This window comes from Crocodylus porosus, unplaced genomic scaffold, assembly GCF_001723895.1.
Source record: "Crocodylus porosus isolate Cpor-Errol unplaced genomic scaffold, CroPor_comp1, whole genome shotgun sequence".
Classification (NCBI taxonomy): Eukaryota; Metazoa; Chordata; order Crocodylia; family Crocodylidae; genus Crocodylus; species Crocodylus porosus.
The window spans coordinates 14,823,836-14,838,031 of NW_017728915.1; the positions used below are offsets into that span (position 1 = coordinate 14,823,836).

At 44.4% G+C, this 14,196-nt stretch overlaps 1 long non-coding RNA gene across 1 annotated transcript in view; it reads left to right on the top strand.

Moving 5' to 3' along the window:
* Positions 1-550: 550 nt before the first annotated feature.
* The window catches only part of LOC109310525, a 38,494-nt gene continuing 24,848 nt past the window's right edge, over positions 551-14,196 (top strand). Inside the window, exons 1-3 of the long non-coding RNA XR_002101237.1 lie at positions 551-968; positions 1,813-2,008; positions 2,879-2,988. This is a non-coding gene — a long non-coding RNA (uncharacterized LOC109310525). The remainder of the gene's footprint in view (positions 969-1,812; positions 2,009-2,878; positions 2,989-14,196) is intronic.

Genomic DNA, 14,196 nt, shown 5'->3' on the forward strand with positions numbered 1-14,196 from the left:
TGTACACAGGTTCCCTAAGGTACTCTTAGAGCTTCCCTGTCTGATACTTCATCAGACAAGAGTTAAATTTTTGCACTATCAGCTACTTTAAAAGTGCTCTGCAGCCATGAATGTTTGTTACATTATGACTGTAGAGCACTTTCAGGGAACTCATTGTGCAAAAAATGTAACTTCTGTAAGTGCCCATAGATGATAAAGGGGTTAGAGTGCAGCCTGGGTGAGGAAAGGTTGAAAGAACTAGGTATGTTTAGTGTTGGGAAAAGAATGTTCCCCCTTAATAGGGGGACATATAGCAATTTTCAAATATTTAAAAGGCTGCTGTTAAGAAGAGGCAGAACTGATGTTCTTTTCTCTGCACATGTGGATGCGCGTGCGCACACACAGATTTCCTAGAAATATTTAGTCATCATCCCTTTACAGTAGTTTTAACTTTCTGCTACAAGTTGTCGAGCTGCAAAGTATTAAGCCTTATAATCCTTCATCCTTTTAGATGTGGTTTGCTGGGGGGAAGGGTTGTAAATCCACGGTGGCAAACAAGAAAAGCCTGAAGCTGTGAGCAAACAGGAAACAAATTATCTCAATCCCAGAATGTAAACTGCCATTGACAGAGATGCATGAAAGAATCATAACAGGGAAACCTGCTGCAATTTTTCATCCAGTTACCAGCTGAATCATTGCTGTTAAACTAAAGGAGCAAGCTACCAGCCCAGCACTGACATGGAAGAGTTCTTCAGATGTCGTTGTGTGCACAAAGCAACCTTATAGTCTGACTGGCATTTGCTCCTTTTCATGCTTGCAGACTGATAATTACTGTGCGCTGCCTCAAGCTTGCAATTAGAGGCCACCAAGAAACAAAAAAAGTTGAATTTCAAGATTGAACCTTTTCTATGGATAGTTGCATTTTCCCAGCACGATGACTATTGTTAGGAGTGGATGCAGAGAAGGCACCTGTGCCAAGCTGTTAACAGGTAAAAGGAGATGTGGGCATCAGTAACAAATGGAGAATTCTCCTGTGCTAGACAGCAGTAGCAATTGTAATACTTGCTGGGTGATTCAATTAATACTATTTCATTTGAGTCCTTACTGAACCAGCACCCCTGCTTTCTAGGACATGGTGCTGGCTTTCCATGCTGCTTTTTTAAAATGAAAACTGAGCTCCTGCCTATTTATCACAAGTACATATCCTTCTACAATTTTGCAGCAGTAGGGGAGTTTATCTTTGAATCCTAGGTAAATTCTGATTCTATTCTATCTACAGACATCCACCCCCTGTAATTTCAAGGACAGGTTATACTTCTGTTCCTATTATAATCTACTGCATCATGATGATGTATGCTGTTAAACAACTGCTATTATTCCACCCCAGTTTGGTGGGTAAAAAAATTGTTCCTCTTTTAGACAGTATATAAAGTTAGTAAAGCACTAGATAAAGTTAAGAGACTGTTATGTGGAATTTTTAAGAAGCGTTTTCTTTTTCTCCTTCAGGTTTTCTCTGTCTCTGTCTGTCTGTCTCTCTTTCATCATTTTTCATTTTATTTTGTCTTTGTTGTAATATTTTTTGTGCAAGTCAGGAAAGCTGCTGTGGCAGATCTAGAGGTGCTCTGTGACAATGAATGAATACTGAATGTTGTTTTGGTTATTGGGATGTTTATTGTATGAACATGTTGGGTTACTTTAATAGGATGTGTTGGAGGAGGAAAGCAGAGAAGAGGAAAGAATTGTTTAACGTAAGGAGCACTTCAGCAAACACTTAAGGGTTATTAAGGGACAATGCCAGGAATATTAATTTTGAAGATTTTGCTTCCTCCTCAGCTAACCTACAAAAGTGGCTTTAACCAGGACATGAAGATGTCCAAGAATATATGAATTCAAAAGAAATGTGACAGAATTAAAAATGAATGATTTCTCAAGAAAACCCTAGTAGTTACTCAAGGAAACCAAACTGAGACAGAGGCACCACCTTGAATGCTTAAAGAATTAAGCTTGTCTACGTTGCCATCAGGGGATGGTAAGCCTTTCAAAAAGGGGACAGAAATGCAGGTAGCCTGTAACTGTGACAGTTGTCTTTTGTCTTGCTCTCCTCAGTTGAAGATGTTTAATTACAGTGGCTCCATATAAGTTGGGAAAATTCATGGTCAAATGGTGATTTCCTGAGTAAGTAAGGGAAGCAGAGCTCAACCCTCTGCAGTAGCCATTCCTTCGCCAAACTCAGATAAGGCCTTGTTTACACTTAACATTATATTTTTGAGTTTAACCAAGTTAAATTGACTTTTTTGGACAAATCATGTGGCACTTTAATGTGCATTACTGAATTGACTTTGGAAGCAGATCTGCTGAGATTTGGAAGCGTTTACCTGCAACAAAGCATATGTGAAAACAGTCCCATCACAAACCAGGTGTTGCATATCTGCCAAGTCCTCCCTGCAGCTATCCTATGCAAGTTTGTTTGTTAACTCAGCATGTCTGTTTACCAGTGTTACCTCTTGCTTCAGGGTCTTTTATCCAGGGGCCACTTTCCCTTTTAAATACAGGTGTGCAGCCAAGGGCAAGCATTGAGAGTCCACCTTGCTGTCAGAACCATGATTATTGTGTAATTGTGCCTCATACCACTGCTTGCTGAGGTCCTGGACTTCCTTTTTCTGAGTAGAGGCTCATCTGAATGGTACAGGCCTGCAAATGGGTATCGCAATGAGCACAGTTTAAGACTCATAACCGGGACTTTAGCCAGACCCGTAGTAATGCAAACGAGCTCTGGCTGGGCTACAAGAATGTTAAGCACAATAAAAGGGCCTCAGGGAGAGCTCACACTGTCTGCAACTGCTATAAGCAGCTGGAGAGCTCACAGCTCAATCACTGTGTTTTGTGTGTTCCCTGGTAGATTCTGAAATCTAAGATCTCCTCAACTGAGAGGCAGTGCTGGAACGTGAAGACCCACCCAAATCACTGCCATTGATCAAGTGAACTAAACTGGGAGAAACAGTTTCCCAAGTAAGTATTGTATGAAATGTTACCATGCAGTGACTGTGTCTACATGTGCTTTTACACGCACCTAAGCTTAATGTACATTAGCCTAATGTGAATTAAGGTGATTTAGGCACATGTCTACATGTTAGTCCCAAGTCAGTGGGCCAAGGCCTAAAGTGAGTCCCAAGTCAATGGACACGCATTGCATTAATGTGCATTAGCACATCTACACATTTGCTAATGCGACTTAGCTATTCGTGCATAAATTTGATACCTATTTTAGGCTTGAATGTCCTAAAAATAGCCAATTTAAGATGCATTAAGGGTGCACACATACCCTTAATGAGCCTTATATTGGGCTAATGCACACATGTACACATGCCCAGTGTATAGGGGGATTTAAACAATGAGAGTGCCATCATGTTGGCTTCATCCTCCTGGGCTTTTAAACCCCCCAGTCCTTATCTTGATCAGAAGGGCATCCTGCCAGGAAGTGAACGAAGTCTGTCTTTTTTCCCCCTCAAAATAAGTCAGCTACTACTTAAGCTTGCACCTTCTATTGCACCCATCCAACACTGTTTTCTCTCCCACCCTGTCAAACCCACCATGTATATATACATCCACAATGCAGCAGCACCTGGGTTAACAGAAAGACGGCTTGAAGTAAAGGAACTTTTATTGTAAATGCAGGTACTGGAGAGGAAAGGAACTTAGAACACTGTTTCTTTCTGGACCATAGTTCATTAATGTCCTCAGCTTCAAGCCAATATGAGGTATTATAAGTTATATTTCCAGCTCATGCTACTGAGACATTTCCAAAATCAATTTAAATACCTTTAAAACTATTCCCCCTTCCTTCACTGCAGAATTTTATTTATTTTGCAGTGCATTTTTAGCTTATTCTCAGGGTTTTAATAAAGAGAACTGAAGCCAAACCTAGTGCTTTATTTTGGCAAGGAGATTTCATAACACTGCAGCTCTCTTCCACTACCCTTATTACTTGCGGTTCCCTTTTGCATCGTGCCAAGCACTGCCCTGGCAAACAGCAGTGTAGCATATAGTCCCAATTTGCTAATTGTCTCTTTTACCCTTCTATGCCTTTTGGGTATGTACCTCAAGGTAACATCCTCTAAATAAAGGACTATATCTGCAGAAACACACAGACAATTAATTACTAATATAGTCTGCAGCTCATTAGCCCTTTCTATAGGTTGTCACAAGTCTCAGCCCCCCAGTCCCTGTGTCCTGTCACATGTCTACTAGGGCAGTGTGGAGCTTCAGATGCTGATTCGATCTGGAGGAGATTCGGCCTAATTCAGCGGCTGAATCTCTGACTCCAAATTGAATCGGGAGACCCATGAATGACATATATCTCCGGCGGCTGGGGGCTCCCACAGACACCGCCAGCACTGTCAGTGGCAAAGGTGCAGGGTGGCAAGCAGCAACCACCCACTGGCACTGGCGTTGACAAGGGACAATCATGGACTGCTCACAAATGCCTTTTTGCAGGAGTACACCGCCATGCAGAGGGGGTGCACATGCATCCACATATACCCCCTATGTGTCGCCCCTGGGGAGACCAATAATAAGGTCCAAATCAATTTGAAGCTCCCCGAATCAATTCAAAAAAGATTTGGAGAGCTTAAGAGAGATTTGGAGATTCAGGCAGTCCCTCCCTGCTCACCACTGCAGGGAGATAGACCTGGACTCCATGACAGTAAGTAGGGGCTGGGGGGACATGGGGAACCCCCGCCAGGCCCCATCCCCTGCCTGCTCCCCCGGCTGCACCGAGTACCCCCTCACTGCTGACATAGAGGCAACATCTTGGACAATAAGCTGTTCTTTTTTCTCTATTTCCCATGGCATCAGTAGGAGAAAGAGGAAGAGAGAGAGAGAGACAGACAACCCAGTATGTTTGTGCAGATTTGCCTGTTTGCGTTCTTTAATAGCTTTTAACTTTGTGCAGCATTCTGTACATTCAATCATTTTATTTCTTTTCTTCATATTCAGTAGTTATTCACTGTTATTTGTTAAAAAAATCATTGAAGAAGTCTTTACCTTCATAGTTTGAGTTGGGCACAAGCCTTTGAAATGACCAGAATCTCCCAGAGTAAAATCCACACATGCATTCTAATTAAATCTAAAAATGTGCCATAGTAAAAACCCTGCTGAAAGGGATACATGAAGCAGGGTAAATTCCTTACAGAACTACATATACATATGAAGAAGGCATACAAGAATGGTGTGCACAAACATGCTTTACAAATGGCTCCTACATTCAAAGTAGATGCACAATGTATCTCTTGCTCTTCACAGAATCATAGAAAATTAGGGTTGGAAGGGACCACAGGAGATCATCTAGTCCAACCCCCTGCTCAAAGCAGAGTCATCCCCAACTAGATCATCCCAGCCAAAGCTTTGTCTAGCTGAGTCTTAAAAATCTCCAAGGATGGAGATTTCACAACCTCTCTGGGTAACCTGTTCCAACATTTTACTACCCCCCTAGTGAGAGAAGTCTTCCTAATATTCTAAATGAGAGAGGAGTCTAATGCCTAATACCTAAATGTCTCTTGCTGCAACTTGAGACCATTGCTCCTTGTTCTGTCATCTGCCACCACTGAGAACAGTTTAGCTTCATCCTCTTTCAAACACTACTTCAGGTAATTGAAGGCTGCCATTAAGTCACCCCTCAGTCTTCTCTAGACTAAATAAGCCCAGTTCCCTCAGTTTTTCCTCATAAGTCATATTCCCCAGGCTCCTCACCATTTTTGTTGCCCTCCTCTGGACACTCCAATTTGCCCACATCCTTTCTGTAGTGGCAGCCCCAAAACCAAACACAGTACTCCAGATGTAGCCTTACCAGTGCTGAATAGAGAGGAATAATCACTTCTGTTGACCTGCTGGCAACATACCTACCAATGCAGCCCAGTATGCCATTAGCCTTCTTTGCAACAAAGACATGCTGTTGGCTTATATTCAGTTCATTGTCCTCTGCAACTCCCAGGTCCTTTTCTGCAGAGCTGCTGCCCAGCCAGTCAGCCCCCAAAATGTACTGGTGCATGGGATTGTTCCGTCCTAAGTGCAGGGCTTTTTTCTTGTCTTTGTTGAACCTCATGAGATTTCTTTTGGCCCAATCTTCCAGTTTGTCTAAGACACTCTGAATCCTAGCCCTACCCTCCAGCATATCTACTACTTCCCCCAGCTTGGTGTCATCTGCAAACTTGCTGAGGGTGCACTCTGTGCCATCTTCCAGGTCATTAATGAAGACATTGGAAAAAAAAACTGGCCCCAGGACTTACCCCTGGGACACTCTACTTGATACCAGCTGCCAACTAGACATCGAGCCGTTGATTTCAACCCCCTGAGCACAATACTTCAGCCAGTTTCTAACCACCTTACAGTCCATTCATCCAGCCCATACTTCCTTAGGTTGCCTGTGAGAATGCTGTGGGAAACTGTATCAAAAGCCTTGCTCCAAATCAAGGTATACCATATCCACTGGTCTCCCTGCATCCACGGAGCCAGTCACCTTGTCATAGAAGGCAATCAGGTTGACTTACCCTTGGGAAATCAATACTGAATGTAACCAATCACCTTCTGCTCCTCCAAGGGACTGAGATGAGATTGACTAGTCTGTTGTTCTCTGGATCCTACTTTTTTCCCCTTTATAAAATATGGGCACTATGTTTGCAATTCTCCAATCATCCAGGACCTCTCCTGATCACCGTGAGTTTTCAAAGATGATGGCCAATGGATCTGCAATCACATCAGCCAACTACCTCAGCATCCCATTCAGCCCCATGGACTTGTACACATCCAGCTTTCTAATCAGTCCCTAACTTGTTCTTTCAGCACTGAAGGCTGCACACCTCCTTCCCAAACTGTGCTGCCCGGTGCAGTAGTCTGGGAGCTGACCTTGGCTGTGAAAACTGAGGCAAAACAGGCATTGTGCACTGGAGCCTTTTCTACATCTTCTCTCACAAGATTGCCTCACCATTCAGTAAGGGACCCACACTTTTCCTGATCCTCCTCTTGCTACCAGCATACTTGTAGAAACCCTTCTTGTTACCCTTCATATCCCTTGCCAGCTGCAACTCCAACTGTACTTTGGCCTTTCTGACTTTATCCCTGCATGCTTGAGCAATGATTTTATACTCCTCCCTAGTTATTTGTCCAAGTTTCTACTTCTTATAGGGTTCCCTGCTAAACCAAGCTGGTCTTCTGCCATGCTTGCTAGTCTTCCTGTGCATCGGCATGGTTTGTTCTTGTCCTCTCATTCAGGATTCTTTAAAGTACAGCCAGCTCTCCTGGACTCCTTTCCCTTTCAGATTGGCCATGAGTTCCCTGACCCTGGCCATGGGGATCCTGCCCATTAGTTAGTCCCAGTGCACACCAAGGGGGGCAGGAGTGCTAAGAAGCCTCCATGGCTCAGAAAAGGCATCCAGGGATGCCTGAGGGGGAAAAAAAAGGTGGTGTACAAACAGTGGAAGCAAGGGGCTATCACCAAGAAGGATTACACCTCTGTTGCTCGGGACTGCAGGGAGGCTGTTAGGAAGGCCAAGGCTGAGATGGAGCTAGGGCTAATGACCAGAATTAAGGATAATAAAAAGTCCTTTTTCAAATATGTAAGAAGTAAGAAGATGGCACTGGGTAATGTGGGACCCCTACAGGATAGGCTTGGCAATCTGGTGACTGTGGCAAACAAAAAAGCTGACCTCTTTAATGAATTCTTTGCTTCCATATTCCTGAACAGGGACTGAGACATTTCCCCAACTAGAACTGCAAACAGACCCAGGGGAGGCACCACCATGCCTAGGGTCAGGGACAACTTGGTAGGGAACTTTTGGAGGGGCTGGATGTGTTTAAATCAGTAGGTCCCGATGCTCTTCACCCGAGGGTGCTGAGGGAATTGGTGGGGGTCATAGTGGGTGCCTGATACAGCTCTGAGTGCTTGTAGGGCACTGGCCATGTACCAGAGGAATGGAAAAGGTCTAATGTGGTCCCCATTTATAAGAAGGGGAGAAAGAAGGACCCCGGCAATTACAGGCCAGTCAGTCTTACCTTGGTCCTTGGGAAGACCTTTGAGAAAATTATAAAGGAGCACATCTCCAAGGGCCCATCAGGGGAGGTAATGCTCAGAGGCAACCAACATGAGTTCATTGAGGGCAGGTCCTGCCTGACTAACCTGGTTTCTTTTTATGATCAGGTCGCAAAGTCCCTGGATGAGGGTGTCGGGGTGCATGTAGTATTCCTGGACTTTAACATGGTTTTCCACCACATTCTCTTAAAAAACAAAACTTGGTGACTGCTGCATTGATGCCTACATAGTCAGATGGGTGGCAAAATAGCTAGATGGTTGCACCCAGAGGGTGGTGGTAGATGGGTCATTTTCGACCTGGAGGGATGTGGGCAGTGGAGTCCCCCAGGGCTCAGTCCTGGGGCCTGTACTGTTCAACATCTTTATCAGCAATCTGGATGTGGGTGTGGAATTCATGCTATCCAGATTCACTGATGACACCAAGTTGTGGGGCAAGGTAGGCACGCTGGAGGGGAAGGACAGAATCCAGCTAGCTCTAGACAGGTTAGAGGTGGGTGGGTGAGAATAGGATGGAATTAATTGCAGGCAAGTGCAAGGTACTGCATCTAGGGAGAAGGAACCAGCAATACACCTATAGGCCGGGAAACACCCTTCTTGTCAACACAGTGGCAGAAAGGGATCTTGGAGTCATTGTTGTCTCCAGGATGGACATGAGCTGCCAATGCAAGGAAATGGTCAGTAAGGCTAACCGCACTTTGTTGTGCATCTACAAATGCATCACAAGCGAGTCTAGGGAGGTGATCCTTCCGTGCTATGTGTCATTGGTCAGGCTGCAGTTGGAGTACTGCATCCAGTTCTGGGCGCCGCACTTCAAGAGGGATGTGGCTAGCATTGAGAGGGTCCAGAGGAGGGCCACTTGTATGGTCAAGGGGCAGTGGGGCAGGCCCTATGAGGAGAGGCTAAAGCCTCCACAAGAGAAGGCTGAGAGGGGATCTGGTGGCTATTTATAAATCCACCAGGGGGAACCAGCGAGAACTGGGGGGAGGCTCTGCTCCCTCGGGCATCACCCAAGGTTACTAGGAATAGCCACAAATTGTTAGAGAAAGTTCAGCCTGGACATCAGGAGACATTATTTTACAGTTAGGGCTGCCAGGATCTGGAATGAGCTCCCAAGGGAGGTGGTACTCTATCCTACCTTGGGGGTCTTCAAGAGGAGACTGGACAGATATTTGGCTGGGATGATATAACTGCAGCACCCATTCCTGCCCGGGCCAGAGGGTCAGACCTGATGATCTGTTTAGGTCCCTTCCAACCCTAAGCATTATGAAACTATATGGTTCTTTTACATCAAGTGCAACTCCATCTCCTCTTCTCCCCTGCCTGTCCTTTCTGAGTTGTTTGTACCCATTTACGACAGTGCTCCTGTCATGCAAGCTATCCCCAAGTCACTGTTTTTCCAATCACATCATAGTTCTATAACTGTGCAAGGACTTCCAGTTCTTCCTGCTCATTTCCCAGCCTTCATGCATTCATATATAGTTACCCAAGATAACTAGTTGATTGTCCCAATTTCTCAGGAAGTATGAGAACACCTCCCCCATTGCCCTGTCCTGCTTGTTCTTCCTCCAGCTCTCCCGCTTCCCCACTTACGTCAGGGCTTTGGTCTCCATCCCACTGGACATATCATTGGTACCCACATGGAAGTGCAGTATGGGTTGTAATTAGAGGGCTGGATGAGTCTTGGTAATCATTCTGTTACATTTCCAATCCAGGCTCTGGGCAAGCAACACACTTCCTGAGACAACAAGTCAGGTCAGCAGATGGCTTCCTCTGTCCCCTGCAAAAGTGAGTCTCCAACCATCACCACCTGTTGCTTCATCTTGGTGGCAGTTGTCACAATTCTTCCCACCTTGGTGAGGCCTTGCCTCTCCTCCTCCACCAATAAAAAGTGTTCCTCCTGCCTCTGTTGCCTCATATCTGTTCTCCAGTTGAACTGCAGGTGGAGGTGAAGATTTCTGCTTGCTGGCAGAGGTCACAAGCTTCTAGTTTCCACCCCCCTGGGAATCTATGTCCTCTCCCTTCTCTAGCACTGGCCCTGGAAGTTTTTCCTCCCCAGTCCTGGGGGTCTCTTCCAGCATCAAATTGATGAACTCCTCATGGCAGAGGATGCTTCAGAGCCTCATCACCCCCTTCAGTAGCTCTCTTGCCTGTTTCCTGAGAGACCTCACGAGGAGGCACCACTAATACCTGGCCCTTACCGGAAGGAACCTGCAATCCACATTCTCCACAGCACCAAACCTGGACCTGAGTGGAAGTCTAGTTGGTAAGTGGTCCTGCCTGGACAGAAACCTCACAGATACAAGCAGAGGAAGTGTCTCTGGCAATGCAACGTCCTCCAGCCACTTCCCTTGGTCTCTTAATCAGCCTTCTCTCTCTTACTGCCCTTCTTCCAAGCACACCTTCCCTAGTGAATTCACCTGGAAGCTGGCCTGTTTACTGCTTGTTGGCCCCAAAAGGTTCCTTCTTTCTTTCTTCCCTGCTTCCACACACCAAGATGAAAGGCTCTCCCCTGAAAAAGGGTGTGGGATGGGTGCAAACTGACCTGCAAACTGCTTACCCTCTTTGCAGCCCCTGTTTACGGGCTTCTTGGCCGCTGGTTCCGTGGTCATTCAGGGAGTCCCCTTTTATATGCTTACAGGCCTGGACTGGCTCCATCTTCTCATTAGGGCTTCTGTCAAGCCCAGGCAGCAATCACTCATCAATCAGCTATCACTCAGTTAGCAACATTCCCAGCTTCTCAGAGCACACAGCCCACCAAAAAAACACTCAGCAAGCCAAAGACACGGGCAGCTTTGGATCACTTACCTTCCCTGGGCAGAATCTGGTGCCTGGTCCCTGGCTTCTCTGCCCCCTCCTCCTCTTGCTCCCAGAAAACTGCCTGCAAACTGCTTACCCTGTTTGCAGCCCCTGTTCTCTGGCTCCTGGGTCACTGTCTCTTCTGCGGCCTTGAGTAGTTGCGTCCTAGACGTCTCCTAATGGTTGTTCAAATTATATGTTCAGCTCCCACCTGCTGTAAAGCCTTCTCTCTTATTCTCACAATGACTTTCAATTGTGAACAGCACATAAACAGCTACCATAAGAGGCAGATCAGCCTCTAGCCTCAAGTTCTGGCTTCTTTGTCTCCCTTTCAGTCATTCAAATATCATTCTGAAACTACCCAGATAGAGTTAAAACAGTGCCTTTTTCCTATGGCAACAAGAAGGTGAGAATGACTGGAAGAATGACACTACCATCAGTACCCATAGAAACCGAGGGGCCAAAAATTGTAATCTCCCCTGCAGAAAACAGCCAAGAGTTTTTTAAGACCTAGCATTACAGGTCTTCCTAGAGAATTCTGTATTAATAATAGTGCGTTTTCAGTGTGTAGCACTGTGGAAAAATAGCCTTCTATTGATGGACTCTGAGGATTAATGTAAGGCATGTCATAGTAGTATTTGTTGTACAATAATGTCTAGGATTCATAGCTGCAGCCTGGCCATCTTTGTGCTAAGCACTGAATAAACACAACGCAAAAAGGCAGTCACTTCTACAGTGATATTATCAGACAGGATAGTGGATATGGAGAAACAAAGCACATGTGCCCAATCAAATGGCTTTAATACAATTCAGGAATCCCAGCAGTGCAAGCCCATTAATATTCTCCTGTGTGTTGCCCAGTCTTATACCCATCATACCAATCCCTTCTTGGGAAGAGTGCACATTTCTGTTAAAACAAGATCAACAGTTGATATACCAATCTTTAGCTAATTAGCTGTTAACTAGTAACAGTCAGGTTGGTGAGGTTCCAGATGATGATGGCCACATGCTTCTCTGAGCTGAGAGAAAACTCCCACCATCACTATAGCTCCAGAGCAATATCTGCCATTTCTGATTATTCCAGGTCTGCAGAACTCTCCAGTACAAGGTGGCTGGACCCCAAAGCTGCCATGCACTAAGCAAAGCCATTTCAGAAATATATCTAAGACAGATGCCTCCTTGATTTTAACCTCCACCTCTTTGGGTGCCCTTATCAGCATGGTTAATGTCATTGTATAACTTCAGATATGTTTTCAGGAGCCTGGTTTATATTACAGCACTTGCCAGTGTTTCTGTGCTACTTAGCAGTTGTTTGAAAATGTTTCTGGCTCACAAAAATGGATAGATGATAGGAGGAAAAAGAGGCATCCTGAGTAGGTAATCTGACACCAGAATTGTTACATTTCGGTAGGTCTCCCCCAGTGCACAGTGTGAAAAATCCCATAATACAGACAGCTATAGCAACAGAACAGGGCATGATGGGACATCTGACCTGAATAGCAAAACATCCCAAATGCTTAAGGACCTACCAAATTTGTGATTTTGTAAATTTCATGAAAACCACAAATTTGATAGGTCCCCCATGAAAAAGCCTGGTTCCCACAAAAAAGTGGGAAAACAGCCAGCAAGCAGTTGTGGTGGGGAGACGGGAGCTGCAAACCAAGGCAGGAAGCCCTGGCACCCTGAAGCACCAGTGGGGGGAGGAAAGCGGGGGGACGACATTTTCATGGTGAAGCACAGCAATCACCCACACCTCTGATTGGCTGAGGGGCCCCGGAAGTCCTCTCCCTCCCTAGATATTGACAGCTGGCCATCTGTCAGTCTCCAGGGAAGGGTGGGACTTCCAGGGCCCCTTGGCCAGAGGCATGTGGCCTCTGTTCTCCACTGTAAAAATGTTGGCCAGCACTAGGCCTGGTCAGTAAAATCCAGATGCAGCCACTGCTAGTTAGGCAGGTCCCTATAAGTGCTTCATGGGCACCTTATCTCTAGGATGACAGTGTGGTGTGGATGCACTGCCTGTGCAAAAGTTTTATGAATCGGGTAACAATACACAAAGGCCGCAAGGAATTTTAAGCATATGCTTGACCTAAAGACTTTACAGGGCAGTGATACCAGGACTGGAAATGTAAGGAAGTAGGTAGCACAGATGTCATATGGATATGCCAGAAGTATACATTTAGAACGTAATATTTCAAATGCATTTACTTTTTACAATTAACATTAAATACAAAGAAAATCTATCATACAGAAATACTAAATTTTTATCACTTGTTTTCATCCTGTTTGCTTAGAAATTATTGTTTATAAAATTCTGGATCTGCCTGTGTGCATTTGCTTGCTTGTTCTCACTCCCTCCTTGTGGCATCACACAGGCACACAGAAGAAATGATTTTTATGAAAACCAACAGGGAACTCAGTGCTTTAAAATCTTTTAAAAAGATGTGCTTTCCAGCTCAAAAAGCTTGTAATTTAGCAATTTATAGATACTGATATAGACATGCCTACATACGTGTGTGTGTGTGTATAAAATGCTTATATGTGTAGATGTAAATACACACACACACATAAATGCTATATTAGGTTATATATTTTTACATAATGTAGAAAGGAACCAATTCCTAATTACTCAAAAGCAACTTTATGTTACATGGCCAGTTTAAAAGAGACTTAAAACAAGTAAATGAAATGTATGCCTGCTCTAAAGACTCTGAATGCTTTCATGGGAAATCTCAGCCCCACAGAAGTTAATGGAAATGTTTCCATTGTTTTAATGGCCCAAAATTTCATCACTATAGTGATATAAAGAGTCCTTTATGTAAAATAGAGGCACACTCTTTTAGGTATGTGTATATATGTATGCACATTATATAAAACAAATCTATATGTACTCCGTGTGTTGGCTTAACTTTATCATGGTAATATTTTAATATCCTTCGCTTTTTGAGGGGCTGTTATATCTCTGAAATGAATTCTCCACAGTGTTTGAGTAAATTGCAAGGTTGTTATCTGTGGCACTGACTTTATTGTTCTGCCAGGATGTCTCCTTTTGTCATAAAACAATAACTTGTTGTAAGTAGTACTTTTTAGGTTTACTGTTCAGACAGAATAATTGTATCTTTTAATCTGGGTCAATCTGCTCTTGCTTATTACAAATTGGCTCCAAATCTCCCCCCAAAAGAGAAACATTTGCAAATAATTTAGTAGCAGAATCACCCTCATATAAACACTGTTAGAATTATTTTTAAAAAACCCAGCCAAAACCTTTCCAGAATCCTAAACTTAAGTATTCCTTAATTTGGCTAAAAGGGATGGGAAATGATCAACTTTCCCATAAACCT